We start from the raw sequence: 18,830 nt of genomic DNA, 5'->3' as shown, positions 1-18,830 counted from the left end.
CTGTTGGTCCAGATTGTTCTACTCCTCAACGGTGATTCAGTGTAGCTCTCTCAGAGGGGTTGGTGGGTCACGTTGTCCATAAACAGCCCTTTTTAATCTATCCCAGGCATGTTCAGTGGGGTTCATGTCTGGAGAACATGCTGGCCACTCTAGTCAAGCGATTGCGTTATCCTGAAAGAAGCCATTTACAAGATGTGCACGATGGGGACGTGAATTGTCGTCATGAAAACAAATGCCCCGCCAATATGCTGCCGATACGGTTGCACTATTGGTCAGAGGATGGCATTCACGTGTCGTACAGTCATTATTACATCTTCCATTACCACCAGCGGCATATGTCAGCTCCACAGAATGCCACCCCAAAACATCAGCGAACATCCACCTTGCTGCACTAGCTGGACAGTGTGTCACGCGCTCAGCCTGACTGGGTTGCCTCCAAACATGTCTCCAATGATTGTCTGGTTGAAGGCATATGCGACACTCATTGCTGAAGAGAATGTGATGGCAATCACAGCCAACATGCCATTCAGCATGTTGTTGGGCCCATCTGTACCACACTGCATGGTGTCGTGGTTGCAAAGATGGACCTCGCCCTGAATGTCAGGAGTGAAGTCGCACATCATGCAGCCTATTGTGCACAGTTTGAGTCGTAACATGACATCCTGTGGCTGCACGAAAAGCATTATTCAACATGGTGGCATTGCTGTCACGGTTCCTCCGAGGCATAATCCATAGGTAGCGGTCATCCACTGCAGTTGTAGCCCTTGGGCAGCCTGAGTGAGGCATGTCATTGACAGTTCCTGTCTCTCCTCCACGTATGAAAAATACCCTTTGGTTCACTCCGAGATGCCTGGACACTTGCCTTGTTGAGAGCCCTTCCTGGCATGAAGTAACAATGCAGACATGATGAAACCGCAGTATTGACCATCTAGGCATAGTTGAATTACAGACAACACAAGTCGTGTACCTCCTCCTTGGTGGAATGACTGGAACTGATTGGCAGTCGCACCAACTCCATCTAATAGGTGCTGCTCATCCATGGTTGTTTACATATTTGGGCAGGTTTAGTGACATATCTGCGCAGTCAAAGGGACTGTGTCTGTGATAGAATATCCACAGTCAACATCTATCTTCAGGAGTTCTGGGAACAGGGGTGATGCAAAACTTTTTTTTATGTGTGTATTTGCATTTTGTGCCACTTAAGGGAATGGGGTAGGTAATAGAATTTTTCAGCTTTTATTTTCTTTTTTTTTTTTTAAAGAACCTTGATTTGTGTGTGCATTTCTTACGCATTTGACGTGTTCCACATCGTAACAGTTACCCGCGAGATTGATCAACGGAACACAAGACAAATAATAATGACCAACTGAATGAGGCAATGAATTTGTTAAAACAATGACATATTTGGGATGATGGCGTTTGCTCTGTCTGACGATACTGATTAGCTTTTCCTAAATTATTTCAGGCAAAAGTGGGAGGGTTCCTTCACAAAGCTGATGGCCAATGACCTATCCTATCCTCATAAAAATCTCTCTCTCTCTTTTTTTTTTTAGCTTATTATTTTCACTGTATCATCATAACAAATCCAATAAAATGATCCCTGGGTGAATAAATAAATAAAATTAACAATGTATGCCACCACGATGTGGCAACACCTCACTGAATGTCTGTCAATTTCCGGAAGGTAAGTTTCTGGATAGGAGGACTGGATTGGATAGTTTGATTAGGCGGCCACCACAATCACTTAACCTTGCACCACTAAACTTCTTCCTATGTGGTGTTGTGAAGGATCAAGAGTCCTGAACCAAGATTACAGACCTACAGGACTTAACAATGCAGTTTGACATGCTGTTCCTGGAGATCACATCGAAATAATACCAACAGGACGTTGTCCATGCCACTGTGTGGTGCAATTTTTCTCATGCCCAGGCATTCCTTCAGGATGCGAAGCACAGTCATATGTACTAATCTTACAAATTGGAAAACAAAACTGCTAGTTATTGTGTGTCATGTAGAAAACCAGTTATCGTAATCTAGTAGTTTAAAAGTTTTTAAAATCATAAAGGTAATTTACACAGACCCTGTATAACAGACACCCCCCCCCCCCCCCCCCTTTCCATCTCAACAACATCTCATGGATTTATTTTCAGAAACTACTGTGACAGAGAAGTTTATTTTGTGTGGTTTTCGGGGAAACTTGTGGCACTCTAAACTAATTTTAGAATTCTCTATCATCTGTATAATTTTGACACTGAAGATTTGGAACACCCGTACAATATAATCTGAGCACATATGCTGTATGAATCAATCTTTTAATGTTAACTGATGGTCATTTCCACAAGAAAACACCAAAAGAAGTCTCCAAAACTGTCAAGGCAGGTGGTACGAAAGTGTCTCTTGAAAAGCTGGTGGATTGGGATCTTTCATCATTTGGTAATTATAAGGTCTCTTTGTAATTACTTAACCCTCACAAAACCAAGGGGGGCAGTGGGAGAGGGGTACTGCGTGTCCACTTTTGGAAAACATTATATCTAGTCAGTTACTTTATATGAGGGTTGGAATTTAAATAGTGGCAGCTATTTATTCACAACCGATACAAAAGAGTTACATGTTTGCACCTGTTACTGTCCTTCAAAGTAGTCACCAGCGTTGTGTAGAACCCATTGCCAGCGATGTGGAAGGCGTAGTATACAATTAGCAGAGCCTGTTCTGTTGATGGTGCGAATGAAATGGTCTACTGCCTGTCTAATCTCTGGAACAGTTCTGAAGCGAATGCCACAAAGTGGTTCCTTCATCTTCAGGATCAAATCAAAGACACAAGGACTTAAGTCTGGGGAGTATGGTGGATGGTATAGTACTTCCCAGTCCCATCGACCGAACAGAACAGTCACAGATTGTGCTGTATGCAACCGTGCATTGTCGTGTAAAATGATTGGTGCGTTGCGCAGAAAGTGTTGCTGCTTCTTTCACAAAGCTGTTCGCAGGTGATGCTCCAAAAACTAACAGTAATACTGTGCATTGACGGTCTGCCGTATAGGAACGTAATGTGTTAGGATAACCCCATCACAGTCGTACATGAGAATCACCATAACTATCACCATACTGGGGCTCTGACGCACTTTCGACTTTTGCGGAGACCCATAACGATGCCATTAGTTGGATTGGTGTTTCAGTTTTGGCTGGTACGATATGGCCCATGTCTCATCCAGTGTTACGATATGGTGTAAGAAAGTCTCTCCTACGTGCTCATAGCACTCCAAGTGTGTTTGATCAGCATCATAAAGCATCCATTTCTGCATTTCCATCAAGTCATGCAGAACCCATTGTGATGCAATTTTTCGCGTGCCCAGGTGTTCCTTCAGGATGCGAAGCACAGTCATATGCGGGAATCCGGTTTCATGAGCAAGCTCACGAATCGTATGGCATCGATCACTGTCCACTAACGCGGCATCAGCATGCACTACTACTTCAGAGACACTAGGACCACCTGCCCGATGCATGTCCGCCACAGTTTGCCGACCTTTGTTGAAGGCTTTTACCTAACGTGCCACTGTTCTGTACAGCAATGTTGATTCCCCACATGCCTCTTGAAAACCCTGATGACACTGTCGTTCTGTATGACCTCTGGCACATTCAATCTTGATCCAACTCCGTTGTCTCTGTTTCGAAAACAGTGACACCATCACGTTAGACCGCTCGCTCACAAGTGACTGTTTCCCTCGATTGTGCGCACGCCGGTAACGCAAGACAGGAGTGCTCATTTTGGAGTTAAGGTAGGTACGTCAACAACGTGTGCTATCAGCAACAATAGTAGATTCCATTGCATAAATTTTTCAGTTACACCTAACCCAGAAATTTATGTTTTAGCAGTAGAATTCACTTTCCCCAATGAATGTCACTCAAAATTTCCATGTTCATGAAATTTCTTACACATCGATACCTCTTTATAAATCAAGTTAAGAGTAAAACTTAACCACAATAACGATTTTTTTAAAAGTACTCCCCATGTTACTGAAAGTGCGTTGTTAAAGGTAGACTATGTTAAAGGATATTTTCTGGTTTTGGACCCTACTTACACATCAGTATCTCTTTAAAAGTATGTTTTTAATAGAAGTAAACAACAATTAATGTTTTTTTTTTTTAGTTGTTTGTATTGGGGGCATAAACTACCCTCCTTGCTAAAGTATGGAAAACGCATTGGTATTGCTAGGGTTAACACTCTATAACTGAAATACATACATACCAAGTTTCACAAATATTTTGGGTGTGTTGCTGCTATATCATGCTTCATTTTGTGGCCAGCACAAAAGGGGAATTACACAAAATTCTCATATGGCAAAAACCGCAAAAACCAAAAGACTCAATACTACTCATAAAAAAAAAAACTAAAATGAAACATATGCTTTGTGTTGGTGGAAGAAAAAAAAACTGATGACTATGGTAACCGACAACAATCATGTATACTACTGCTACCACTACCACCACTACTACGGCATAGTAGTAGTAGTAGTAGTAGTAGTATATCTGTGTATTAACACAGTATTATCAGTACATCCTTTGTTGATGGAAATATTCAATGATATGAATGTATTGAATGTATTTAATTACTGTACTCTTGTGTAACTAGAATTCTCTGTGTGCACATGTTACACATGCTACACATGTTTAAATGCAGATTAATTTTATATTATGCCACCAGAGGCTGTATAAGACTTCTGTTACACTTTCCTGTCAACTCAGATGACTAAAAATAACATTGAAAACAGCCAACAAAGGTAATTATGATTTGGTTATTAAAGCTGACAAGCAAGTAATCTCACAGTACATATTTTCCTTCATACTCAACTTCTTGGTAAATAAATTCACTGTCTTTAATTCAAAATCTTATGGCATAAAGTATTGCAAAAACAAGGTACTCACAAAACCTGATCATTTCTGCATAAAATAACATTAGACTCAGTCATATCATAGCTTCTAGAAGGGTGTTTCTATTTATTACATTTTTCCTTTTTAAAAAAAAAAAAAGCCCCGAGGTACAGGCATCAAAAGCTGCAAACACTACTTTGAAGATGCAAATTTCGTAAAAAGTTTTAAAATGCTGTATCTCTGTGACAGTTCTAGATATTTTGTTAGTGTTCTTTTTATTTGAAAGATGGTTGGTTTATGATTACAATGGTATCCTCTGTTTGTACAATTCTGTCCAAGTTCTTTTACTGTCGCATTTTTAATTTTTTTTTAAATCAGTTTTTTTCTACCAAAAATGCCAGTCCATAAAAGTAACATTTGTTTTCTGTTCATTAGTACCATGTAGTACTATATTCCATGTAAAGGAGGGCTTCCACTTTTAAGTTGGAAGGGTTTTATTTTTAAAAAATCATGTTTTTTAAACTTTCAAGGCTAATGAACACCTTCACTGAAGTGGTTTCTTACTAATTTCTTTGTTACAATGTTTATTTCTACTGTGTGGTTTGCAGTTATTTCTTTCCACTTTCATTGTTGCAGTTACTTTGTACACTTTGTTGCAGTTTCTTGTCAGTTTCTTTGTCATTTTTGTTCATTGCAGGTTTCTGTATGATAGTTGTTTGATGCTAATTTGTTTACTGAAGAGGCTTCTGAAACCATCCAGTGAGTTCTTCGTTTTCGTGAGGTATTTGTAACTTGGCACAGTTGCAGTGTGACTGGGGCCACAAGAGAGTAAAGGGTGCTGACTATTTGCATATCAATAAAAGAGTGATATATAAGACAAACAAAAAAAACAGACTTTGTTTTAGTTGGGAATAAGTGTTCTAATTTGAAGACTCTGTTTCAAAGTGAAGAGGTTTCCAGTGGTGACTTTTTGTGTTCTAAATGTTTTGACAGAATAACAACAATGATGGTATTTGAACAAGGTGAAGCCTCCCATGGTGCAGATGATGTAGATTTTTCATCAGTAGAGGAAGAATTAAATGCCCCGAATTAGTCAACTACAGAGGTAGATGTTAGTCCTGTGAAGAAACCATGGCCAGTGAAGTCGAGTCATAAGCTCTATGCATCAAGAAAGCACAGAGAAATTACTACAGCTATGGATGAATACACTACAGCAGAACTGACCACACTCTTCAAAGTAGAAATTCCGTCTTCTTACACCTCATGCCAGGAATTTTTCACAAACATCAACTCACCTGTTGAATATTATGCATTGTACAGTGAAAAGGTGCAAGTTTTAACTATTATTCCACAGACATTTTCAAAGAAAACAATTTTGAACCACGTTCATCAGTATCAAAGTAGATGATAGCAAATCAAGAAATGTGAGGTTTCTAAAAGTAGTCTTTGGGACACCTGATCCGTATTATGGTCATCCTGTAGAAGCAGCTCCAGTTCAAACAGTGCAGTCATTTTATCTGGAAGATAAATGGGACTGTTCTCACTAGAGTGCCAGCAAAAAAGACACTAACTGTAACAGTTAAAGGTCAAAAAGATGTGAAAGTGAAGAGGTACATGACTCGCAGTATTAAAGAAACTTCTGTAGTTTATAAGAGCAACTATACAACTTCACACATTGGAAGATCAAAATTTTATGCACTAAGACCTAGGGATGACGGTTGATGTGTGTACTGCGCAAATTTTGGACTTTGTGTGGTAACTTTGAGGAACTTACTGGAGCACATGTCATATGACACCTTGGTTGGGTGTGTGATGCCTTTAGTACTCTGTGATGTAAAGCGAGAGACTTGTTTGTTTCAAGAATGTGGTGACTGCCATGGAAAGGGAGGACTGTCTTTACAGACACTTGGCCTGGAAGACGTAGCAGATAACTCTGCATAAATCACATATCCAACATGGGAGGAAAATAAACTAATTAAGTAAACTGTTGCCTTTGACAGTTTCATTGATGAACTTGGTAAATGGTCAGTGAAAGCAGTAACACATTAGCATCTGAAGACATTGCAACAACACCACATTGCACAAGTGACAGGGTGTGTACAGGCTGACGAACTATGTTTAGTGCTTCACTGTGATTTTCCTGAGAACTGGTCTGTAATCCTCCCACAAGAAGTACAACAGTATCATTGGAGTAATGAGCAGGTTTCAGTTTTTACAGGAGTGATATACTTCCAAAACAAGACCACAAATGTTGCAATTATAAATGATGACACTAGACATGACTCAGCACATGCTTTGCTAGCAATGTGCAAAATTCTTCAACTGCAAACAGAGGCAGAGATCATTATTTCTGATGGTGTTCCTAGTCATTTTAAAAATCGTTACCAGCTGTCTGAATTGAGTAAGTCGCTTGTGCCAACTGACTGGGTATACAGTGCTACTGGTCATGGGAAGGGGCCTCGTGATGGTGTGGGCAGCCTGCTGAAGCACTATGCTACAAAACAATAATCTTTACAAACCAAATACAGCTGTGATTCAGAATGCTGATGCATTTACGAGAGTCGTGAAATTTTACACATCCACAGCCCTCATTCTTTTGCCCAAAGAGGAAATCAAAGAATTCTGTGAGCGGAAAAAAAAGAGGAATATTCCAAACTAACTACAGCTGTGATAGGAATGCAGACAACACATCTTTCGACTCAAAGTGATAGGCTAACTCATATTGCATGCACATTAAAGAGCAAGAAAGAAGAAATTTTGTTTGTTCGGCCAGCACCTCAGAAACAGCAGGATAATTTTCAGATTCACAACCTGAGACGGGGATGTTTGTGGTGCGCGCGCGTGTGTGTGTGTGTGTGTGTGTGTGTGTGTGTGTGTGTGTGTGTGTGTGTGTGTGTGACTGGTGGATTTCAGAAATTGTAGACACCAGTTATTAGTTAAACGATATTGTAGTGAACTTTATGCTACCACGTGGACCAGCTGCTGGATATAGGTTTCCAGGTGAAAGACGGCAGCAATGCCATTAGTGTTCACTTCCTGTTTACAATGTTTTGAAGATTGTAAGTGCTCCAGTCCCTCTTGGTTCAACAGAAAGGCATCTCTCTATATCAAAGGAAGATACTGCAGCAGTGGAACACATTTTTAGTTCATTGACTGGCTAATTTCAGTGCAAAACAGAGTGCACAGAAGTTGTATAAACTGAAACCTTTAAGTCTTTCGACCTTTCACATACTTTTTGGAACCACTTAAAATGCTTGAAAAATGAGTGTCTTACTCAGCTTTCAAAACTAAAATTATGTTAAATAAGGTTAGGTTTTGATTTTTATGTGCCTGTTATGTGATAACGCGGTAATAAAACAGGTTTATGTATGGCAAAAATTTCAATTGCTTATAAAACCTGTTCAACATAGAAGTGGAAGCTCTCCTTTTCAGGAAATGTAGAACTATACAGTACAAATCAACAGAATTTTTTTTTCCATAAATTATAAAGTTCAGAATGCTATAGTAAAAGAACTTTGACAGGTAAATCCAAATGGAGGATCTCTTTGTAATCATAAACCAATCATCTTTCAAATAAAATAAAATAAAAGTATCTAGAACTGTTCCAGAGATACCGCATTAAATTTTTTTTTTTTTACAAAATTCGCATCTTAAAAAGGTATGGTATGTGCAGTGTCATCTTTAGAGGGCTGTATCTCAGAGCAGAAATTTTTTTTGAGAAAATAATAAAATTAGTGTTCCTTACTTAGTCCTTCATTTTAACATATGGTAAATTAAGTAAAATTTTTTCATAGCCTGCCTGAATTGATATGGACTATGCCAGATAAAGTTATAAAAATGGCGCTCCACAGTACAGATAAAAAAGTTAATGTCGAAATTCCAAGGAGAAACACACAGTATAAATTTTGTACTACGGGAGTTTTATTATTTCTAAATGTTTGTTTTTTCTTCAACACTCTGAATACACTATATATTTACTCTTTCAATTATCTTGAGTGTCTCCTAGAATATTATGTGTATGAAGTTAATCATAGTAGTACTTTACTTCAATTTTGATATCCACTTATACCGGATATTCTTTAAATTAATTTCAAGTCTGATGCATACACCATATAAATCAGTACTTTGGATGTTCATTCACACTGACCATAATTCAGAGTTTCAGCCTCAGCTACAGTTGTGCACCAAGGACCAGAATAGGTTGGTACTGTCCAACCTTCACAAAAAGTTTACTTTCTGACAGTTCAGCACAGTCACCAAAACGCTTTGTACGTAGTGAATAAAATACTTACATGTGACTTATAGCAAGATTTTAGCCTGCCAAAACAATTTCATAATCACAAATAAAACCAAAACAAAATACAATTATATTAAAAAAATTGATATTTAAATTCAATTATAGGGAAGAAAAAAGACTATATTACATAACATTTGTGCTATTGCTCATCAAAGAAATGAAGATTATGACAACTGTTTCATAGATCATTTCTTGATTGTACTTAAAAGTGAGAGATTTGTAGCTGAGATTCAGTGTTTGCACACATTAGTTGCTTAGCCTTGATAAGAGTTCATTTGCAAATACCGAGAGACCTGAACCCATTTATAATGCTGGCAATACTCATCATACAGCAAAGCAGGCCTAGTCGTTTCCATGGATCCTTGGCGCGAGAGTATCGCTAGGATGTAGAACGTGTCAGATTATTACAACAGTAACCATATGTAAATGGTCAGGAGACTTACAAGCTAAATCTCATGTAAATAGATACACGAGGTTCAAGTGTTCAAATAATGGTATAGATTACAGTAGTGATGGTTACTTAAACAATTACAAGGCTTATGTTTTAGTTCATGTGAAACACATTGTGAACAATTGGTATACAGTGCTACATAGTCATTTCTTACAGGAATGCTTAAAATTAAACACATTTCACTAATTATTACACACTGTCAAACATGCCTATTTTAGCTGTTTTTTTTTTTTTGTAATTTGGTCTTATCCCCAATGACTGATTTAATATGAAATGGAAGTTTATTGTTTACTTTTATGCTTGAATAACGTACTCCTTTCTGTACCATGCTGTGATTTGTATATCTTTGTGAAGATCATGTTTACTTCTTGTATCATGATCATGATATTCAGTGATTGTCTTCTACATTGATTAGTGTTCAAAAAGCACATTAGTGAAAAAATGTATTGGCACGGCATGATGAGGATCCCTAGTTGTTTCAATAAGCTTCTGGAACAGCACCTAGTGTGCACTCTACCCATCATTATAACGACTCTAGTCTGCGCAATAAAGATTTTATTTGCTCATGACCTGTTTCCCTGAATATGATGCCACATATCATAAGTGAATGGAAATATCCGAAGTACACAGCTTTCATTGTTTCCAAGTCACAGAGGTGAAACTGAGCTAATGACAAATGCTGCTGAATTCAGTCTTTTATATAGGTCAATGATGTTAACTGACCAGTTTAGTGTTGTTAATGTGTAATCCCATGAATTTGGAAGCCTAACTCTCAATATTTCTTTGTCGCCATTTTTTATTTCAATATTATTTTGTCTGCCATTTGAGACTGAATGAACTGAGTCTTGTTAACACTGAGAGACAGACCATCAGAAGTGAACCAATCTAGAGCTGCTCCAAATATAGTGGTTGCAGAGTGCTCTACACTGCAGTGCGATACTTTAGCATAATGGTTGTGTCATCTGCAAATACCGTGAAGTGTTCTTTTAGTGTCATACACAGTGGCAGATCACTGTAATGTAAAACTTTTCAGCCCCCTGAAAAAGCACCTCTATGATGCTCTTAGTAGTACAAACTGCTCTACTAACTCTCAAGGTCAAAATATACAACCAATTCGATTAAGTTACCTCAGAATGTAAGAGGATATCAACCAATGAAGATAAGCACAGCAACTGATTTTTATTTTTCCACAGCGAAGACTTCAGCCCTTCAGTCTGAGAAAACCATTTGAAATGTCAACCAACCACCTGCTGCATAGGGACACAAACCTGGTGTGTATTAATACAACATATTCTGTACCAGGAAGTTATTCTGACACCACAATCCTGTTTGTTACAACATTTTACTGCATATGTGGTGTCGACTATATTTTTCATCTTGTCAGCATATGTATGAATATTCATGACGTACGCAAAGCAGTTACAAACGCGTAAGAATATAATATAAAACATACCCCAAAATTGTTCGAAAGGTGCACTGCTATTTGTCAATAGCCATTATCTTATATACGGCATCAAAATCTAAAAAATTACACCATTTTCGAATTAGCTAAAGCGTGGAACAATAACCATATCTGCTATTTATTCAGAAAAGTACTCAGACGAGATAAACGACTATGTTTTCTTTGAAAACTGACCGATATGTCAATGTCAGTAAGTTTGCTCACTTTATACATTTGTAATTTGATGGTTACACGCAAGCCGTTGTTTGCTGGCAGCCTAGAGCTGCCACAACAGGTCACTATTGTTCTGTTATTGTAGTACTGTCTTTCTATAATCAAGCATACCTAGAAGTCTAGCCAATGACAATTACTACCGTTAACGCGGTGTTTCCCCCTTTTTCCCACTTTGTGCGTACCAAGTTTCACTCACGCTTAGTTACATGCGTACACACACTGTGTAGTATAGGCATACACTCGATTGTAAAACTGTCACAACATGTAATAGCCACACACTTCACTCTAACATTGCGTTTATTATTCGGGAGGAAGCACCCTTATCTTCACGGCTGTCAATCTATTTACGTTACGCTAATGCAGTTCCGCAATATCACTAATACTTGAACATTGAGGTCTGCTGGTTTCTCTCAGTAATCAACACATACTGAAAAAACTTACCTGAACACTGTATATTTTTCGTTAATCCAAACGTACAAGCACACTCCTATTCAAAACACAGAATTTCACAAGCACTTCACAGAGCGACAGACAAGCGTTGGCAATTGTTTTTTAAATAGTCGCACTCTACGAAATACTTTGACAGCCTACTGTGGAAGCGATACGTACCGCTTGCAGGTTCGTTTTGTATTTTAAAAAAGCCATAACGCTCTCACACAGTCACTATAATTATAACAAACGCATAAATGATACGATGCTGAAAGCTTATTATTATTATTATTAACACGGCATCATCTCAATCTATAGCGTTCATACTAAAACAGTTTGAAAAGAGAAAACTGTGTACTAAATTAAATTCAAAATTTTCCTTCAAAATGAATTTTCACTCGGCAGTAGTGTGTGCGCTGATTTGAAACTTCCTGGTAGATTAAAACTTTGTGCCGGGACACGACTCGAACCTGGGAAGAATCTGCTTGGAAGTCTTAAAATTTTACTGTGGAAAAACTACTATACCACAACTGATACGTTTGACTGGCTGATCAGTTCGTCACGTCTCTGCAGCCAGAAAAATGGACGTCAACAGCTGACAATGGATTTCACCGACTGCAAATAATTGCCCTTACTTTCAGCCATTCTTCCATCCACTGGTGCATGAGATGTCGCACGGGAAGGTAAACTACGGAAATAAAGACAGTAACAAATGGAGAAGCAGCAGGACGGAGATCACTAAGACGGCCGAGAATGAGATGGAAGGGTAATACTATAGGACACATGCATATACTGGGTCTGGGAGATGAAGATACGGCTAACAGGAAGGTGCTGAAGGCTGGACTGAGTGACGCCAAGGACCGGCTGTGGTTGTGTGAACAGATAAGTAAGTAAGTAAATCTCATGAGCACCATACTTTAAGATACTGACTGATTTGGGAGACTGTATTCTCAGATATACTATATGTGAAAATTAAAAGAAGGGAGCCCCAAAAACCTCACTAATTCCTTAAAATTAACGGATATACTTCATTCTAGGACCTATAAAATTTAAACACGATTCGAATCCTTAAAAGAAACACACAGATTTTCCAGATGTAAATTTAAAGCCAATGTTTCCTGTTCACTCTTCCAGCCTCTTAATTAACAATGGCCACTGCCATCTACTTGTTGGCAGGTGGTAAGTGTAGGACCTTTAAAACACTACCTTGAAGGACCCTGTTCTCTTGCTCAAAAGGATCTGATAGAATGTTACCTACATGATATCCCAATTAACATGAGGAGAGCGAAGACCATAAAATAAACGAATGCAAGATGTACATGGAAGCCCAATATGTAAAGTTGATCAAAGACAACGTGCTTCCAAGTATTTCCATAGAATTTCTTGAACTAAGACACTTCATAGGCTGGTGACACTGTATAGGTCGTTGTTTCATTTTTAAATAAACACTTTATTACATGATTTAACAGTTAGCTAATTTCGTCCCCTTGCTGCATCACAAAAAAAATTATGTACAGTCCATATATGTACATGGGGGAGCAACATGTGACAGAAATCTATATGTTCATCTACACGTTCCTTTTAGTGCACAGTAAGAGTCCACAGAATTACAAAGATTGCATAAACTCGCTACCCACACACTGCTGTTGCATGTTGAATGTAATGGAAGGCAAGTACATAGGGTATATCACAATTAATGGTGTAAATGCATGCTGTTGAAAGTACACCATACTAGAATCGAAAAAAATCTCAGTAAACATAGGTCCACAAATGAATCATCTGGGAGATAAGTGAGACTTTATGGTTACCAGCCACCACTGACGTGATTCTGTGTAAACGCCACATGCTGATCCATTGTGTGGTCTTTGTTTATGTTTTCGAGACATGGAGTTGCAAACAGAATGGATACAACAGTACAGTACACAGTCAGAGTGTCAGTCCTGACAGTTGTTTGCGAAGCGCCAGTTGTGTTGTATGAGTGTTGGTGGTAACATGGGACATTACAGTAAGGAGTAGCATGCGAATATGCATTTCATGTATGGTAGGACTAATGCCATTGCATGGGAGGCTGAACACTTGTGCCAAGAAGCATACCTTGCCCTAAGAGACCCTGAGAGTCAACCATTCACAAGGGTGCATCAATGTCTCCAAAAAACTGGGAGCTTTACATGTGGTGTCGGAGTGCATAGGCCTGTGCTTGAAGATGTGGAAATGGAAACAGTCAAACACACTTCTGAAATCTTGACACAGAGACTTGCCACCCAGATTCTTGGAATGAGCTAGAATAATCTTTGGAGAATAATGAATCGCAATCCAATTTACCCATACCACCTCCAATGTGACCAGTGTCTTAGTGAGGTGGATTTTGGTCCTAGACTAGCGTTCTGTCAGTGGATGCAACAAAGATCTGTAGTAAACCTTATGTTTGACAGTAAAATTTTATTTACAGATAAAGCAGGGTTCACCCATGTGGCACCATCTGGCAGGATTGCTTGAGGATGTTCGCTTAGACCAAAGCCAGATGATGTGGTACATGCATGATAGAGCACTGGCACATTTTGGGGAGACGACATCTAACGTTCTAATGTGGCCAAAGGCGGATTGGGAGAGGAGGACCTGTACTGTGGTCTCCAATACCACCTGATCAGAACCCCATGGATTTCTGTGTACGCCACTCTGGTTAACATTGTTGAAGAAATGGAATAGAGACAATAATTACGAAATGATTCAAGCATGTTCGAAGTTTCGAAAGTTACTGCAGCGACAGGTGCAGGTGTGCTTCATGATACAAGGACGACACTTTGAACACCTCATTTAACTATGAGTACAGTCATGTAACTGTTGTTGTGTTCATCCAAAACACCTGCATTTCTACCAAAGTAACTCTAATAACGTTTCTTAATGCTATACAGTATTATTACATTTTCATAACTGGGATGCCATTACATTTACACAGAATCAAGTCAGTAGTAGCTAATAAGGACAAAGCCACAATTAAACTGCATGAATTTACGCCATAATATACACCATGTATATCCATGCCATGTTTGTGAAAGAGCGTACAGTGTTAAATGAGTACTACTGACCCAAGCCGAAGTGTTCTCTCAAGCAGGTAAGAAGACGCATCTGTGCCCTTCATGGCTCCTGCTGTCCACTGACAAAGCTATTTGCAGCAGCAGGAAGGTAGAATAGGGGACTTGGCGAAAGAAACATGTGTTTTAATTTAACAACATTACTTTTTTCTTATTATCTCATATTCTTTGTCATAATAATTTAGTATTGATTATATTTTTTATAATTTGTCTGTGAAACCAATGATTAGTTATTGATAATTCTACAATACGCGCTTGATAATTTGTGTTAATGAAACAATTTTGTACATTAAATTCTTTTACTTATTAATGTTTTAAATGACTGCTCTCTTGCTGAGGGAATGATTTTCTAATAAATATTTGGACACAGTCTTCAACCACAAAAGTAAAGGATGTACTACATCTTTTATTTTAGCGCCTTTTTCTTGCCTTGCTGTTTCAACTGTTAAGAGATTGGCAGTCAGTGGCAATCAGTCATAGCTACACAGTAGTGTGGTGTAGTCAGCAGCTGGTGTACAAAACAAGCAATTAATTTTTATGCAGTAAAGCACCGCACAATGTTGAATGGAAGTGTCAGTTTAATGTATTTACACTAGCAATTAGTCTCAGTCATGTAAGTGCGTGAGATGCAAAATTTTTTGAAATTAAGTCTATGTTGAATTAGCTCACATTACAAGCCCAGAAAGCACAGAATTCAAGAAATGCAATATGGTGGGACATGGTTATATTTTTACATAAGATATGCGAGGATACTACGCAAATGTCACTTAATAGAAATGTAAATCAATTGGCTTCACGATTTTCAAATAGTGTTTAGTTAAGTTATAAAAGCAAATTGCTATTATACGAGTTCTGAACAGTAACTGCTACAGTTCATGGTTAATTTGCCAATTAGGATCTTGCAAGATTAATGTAAAATGATAAGGTTAATGAGTGACATCATTTTCCTTTGAGTAAGTTCAATAATGTTAGTGGCAAACGTAGAGAAACAAATACGTGCTTCTTTGCTTCATTTTTTTCACTAAGGTGAAGTTGTAATAATTTACAAGAAAATTATTTAGTAATTCTGAGTGCAAATACAAAAAAATGAAATTTTTCTTCCATTAGGACCAGTGACTCATTTCTTTATCTAAGAGTATTTTTTCAAGTGATAAAGGCACTAAGTAAGATTGTATTGATTCTTGATCCAGGATTGAAAACAAACAGTGTGGTTCAGTGGACACTTCAAAGTAATTTGAATAATGACTAACAGGGAGTATAGTGAGTGCATAAAGTGATACAGAACGATTCAGCCTAAAACTACTAAATCCTTTGTAACAATGTAATTGCCTTAACAGTAATCCCACCATTTTCAGGCCATGTTTAAATATTTTTTGAATCTAAAGTCATTCCCAACTTTGGTACAGATCAGGCACAACAGTGTCTAGTTACCATGATATTACCTTGTTCTTATACGAAGCTAATGGAGTACAGTATTACATTAGAGCAATTAAATCAATCTAGTGTAAAGGTGTGACACGAAACAAGGATATTAAATTCTTGTTAAAAAAAACAGCAAAAGTATTTGTGTTATATTTAACTTCCTTAAGAAACATAAAGTCAAAATTAAAACTTAAAACTAAGTGTTCGAATTTGCTTAAGGGTGGTGATACATTTGGCTGCCTGGTGACAGGACTGTACCAAAATTTCATGAACTCTACAGACGTGGATTTGTAAGCAGTGCACAAACAGATTTCGAAACAAAACTAATATTGGATTTTATTTAAGCAAAAAAAGGAAAACACTGAGTAATAATAATTAAGATTAAACTGAAATTTACATGGCTTTGGGTAGTGAAAAGTTGGATGAAGAGGTAGTGGCCAAAGCTGACACAGAGACTGCATTCACTTATTTGCCCATAGTAGCTACAGGGGTTGTGCTACAATTAGTCCAAGTTAGAAGTGTGGGAACAAGTGATTCAGGCACATATGGTGTTGCTGGGTCTATGGGTGTATGCAATCTGTATCAGTCTGATGTTAAAAGTTAACCAGAAGCTTAAGAGGATGAAACAAGTGGTGGTTTAGGTAATGGTTCTGAATAATACCGTACAAGGTCAATTAAGAAACATGCATATGAAGAGAATGATTTCACGAAAGTCGCAAACTGAATTAATGATTTTTCATTAGCACAAAAGACTGAATTGTATCAAGTACTAAAGGATAATTTGAGAAAGTGTTCTCAGATAAGCCAGGGCTGGTAAAGGAAAGACACACTGGCTACATATAGTTGAACATAAATTTTTTCATTCCACCGTATCTGATTACTGTTTCAAAGACAGTTGAGGTTAAAAAAGAGATTGAGAAGATGGTCAAATGGGGCAGAATAGAGTGATGTAATAGTCTGCATAATAACCCACTAATAAAAGTAGGTAAAGAAGATGGTTGATTCCAGGTTGTTATTGACAATCGCACTGTGAAGAAGATAGTGCAATGGGAAAGAGACTAGCCTAAAAATTCAGATGAAATGTTGCAAAAACATTACGAAATTCGAATTATGACAGGCTTTGATTTAATGCTGGGTATTGGTGGCTACCATTAGCACTTGACTCAGGAAAGTGTACTGCTTTTTTACCTCCAGGAAAGAACTGCTGCTAACAAAATGGTGTCTTTCAGATTAAATACTTCTATGTCGGTATTTAAAAGGGCATTTTAATCTTCGAAATGAGATATGTTCACAGATTACTATGAATGTGGACGATTTGTTGACAGCAACACGAGCTTGAAAGGCACACTTAGTGATGATTAATAAAGTATTCAATTCCCTCATAAAAGGAGGTATGATTTTAACACTAACAAGGAGAGGTCACCAGTGGTCGGAATGACTTTTTGAAACAATCTATATGGTGATGCAGATTAAGGTTCCAGATATAACACCCTGCAGCCATTCGTCCTTGAGAGCCCTCATTTGTGAATAATCGAGGAATAAAATTTAGGAATTTTGCATGATGCTCTAGAGTTTTAAAAAAGGAATGTTAAATCGACTGACTGGGCAGCATAATAGTTAAGCTGCAGTCCTTGTATGTGAAAGGTTGTGGGTTTGAATCTCGTCAGATGGCTTGAAATTTTTTAATTTTTAAATATCTATCAAAACGACTTTGGTCATTATTTCATTCACTTAATTCGTTTAAGTGTAATTTTTTGCTTATAGTCCGTTGTGATATCATTTTAATCACCATAATATTAACTTTTTCAGCTCACCTTATTTTCTCTTCCTACCAATCTTTTTCCACTCGGAATTTTTGTGTATATGAATTGAATTATTTTTGTGCATAAGAATTGAATTACCTATCATAATATCAAAACATTTGAAAATGGTGATTTATTGGTTAAAAGACAAAAGACGAAATATTTTAATAGTGACTGTGTGATGATGTCAAAAATGATTTTTTCATTATAAAATGTACTTTTTAATGGTAATAGTCATCCAAACATTTAAAACATAAATTCTCAGTGCACTATGGACAAAATAATGCAGATGAAGATTTAAACGAAAGAAGGGATTAAGAGTAAGATGAAATTCGAGCAAAATGATAGAAATAATGAATGCAGTGACATGGACGAAAATATAGAATGATAAAACAGGATACATTAATTCGAAGTTGACATATAACAATAATTACAATTAAATGAAAAAAATTTCCTAGTGTGAAAAGACTCATAGGAAAAAAATTATTAGCATATGAAAAAGTAAATATGACTACTAAAATAATGCAACAAAGGAATAGAAATAAAAAATTACATTGAAACAAATTAAGTTAATAAAATAACGACCAAAGGCATTTCGATGGAGATTTAAAAATAAAAAAATTCAAAGCACCTGATAAGAGCTGAACCCACAGAGTTCTGACTGTCAGAGCCATACCTTAAATATTATGTTACACAACCAGTCCATACAACATTGCTTTATTAAAGCCTTAAAGCATCATGTGGAATTCATAATTTTTTTCTGTGCTTACTCAATGAGGGCCCACCAGTTTGAATG

At 37.5% G+C, this 18,830-nt stretch overlaps 1 protein-coding gene across 1 annotated transcript in view; it reads right to left on the bottom strand.

Moving 5' to 3' along the window:
• The window catches only part of LOC124555169 (protein SMG7-like), a 199,961-nt gene extending 188,170 nt beyond the window's left edge, over positions 1–11,791 (bottom strand). Inside the window, exon 1 of the mRNA XM_047128992.1 lies at positions 11,731–11,791. The gene's annotated coding sequence lies outside the window, so the exon portion shown is untranslated. The remainder of the gene's footprint in view (positions 1–11,730) is intronic.
• Positions 11,792–18,830: the final 7,039 nt, after the last annotated feature.

Source organism: Schistocerca americana, chromosome X, assembly GCF_021461395.2.
Source record: "Schistocerca americana isolate TAMUIC-IGC-003095 chromosome X, iqSchAmer2.1, whole genome shotgun sequence".
NCBI lineage: Eukaryota > Metazoa > Arthropoda > Insecta > Orthoptera > Acrididae > Schistocerca > Schistocerca americana.
This window is presented reverse-complemented; position numbering and strand designations above follow the sequence as displayed.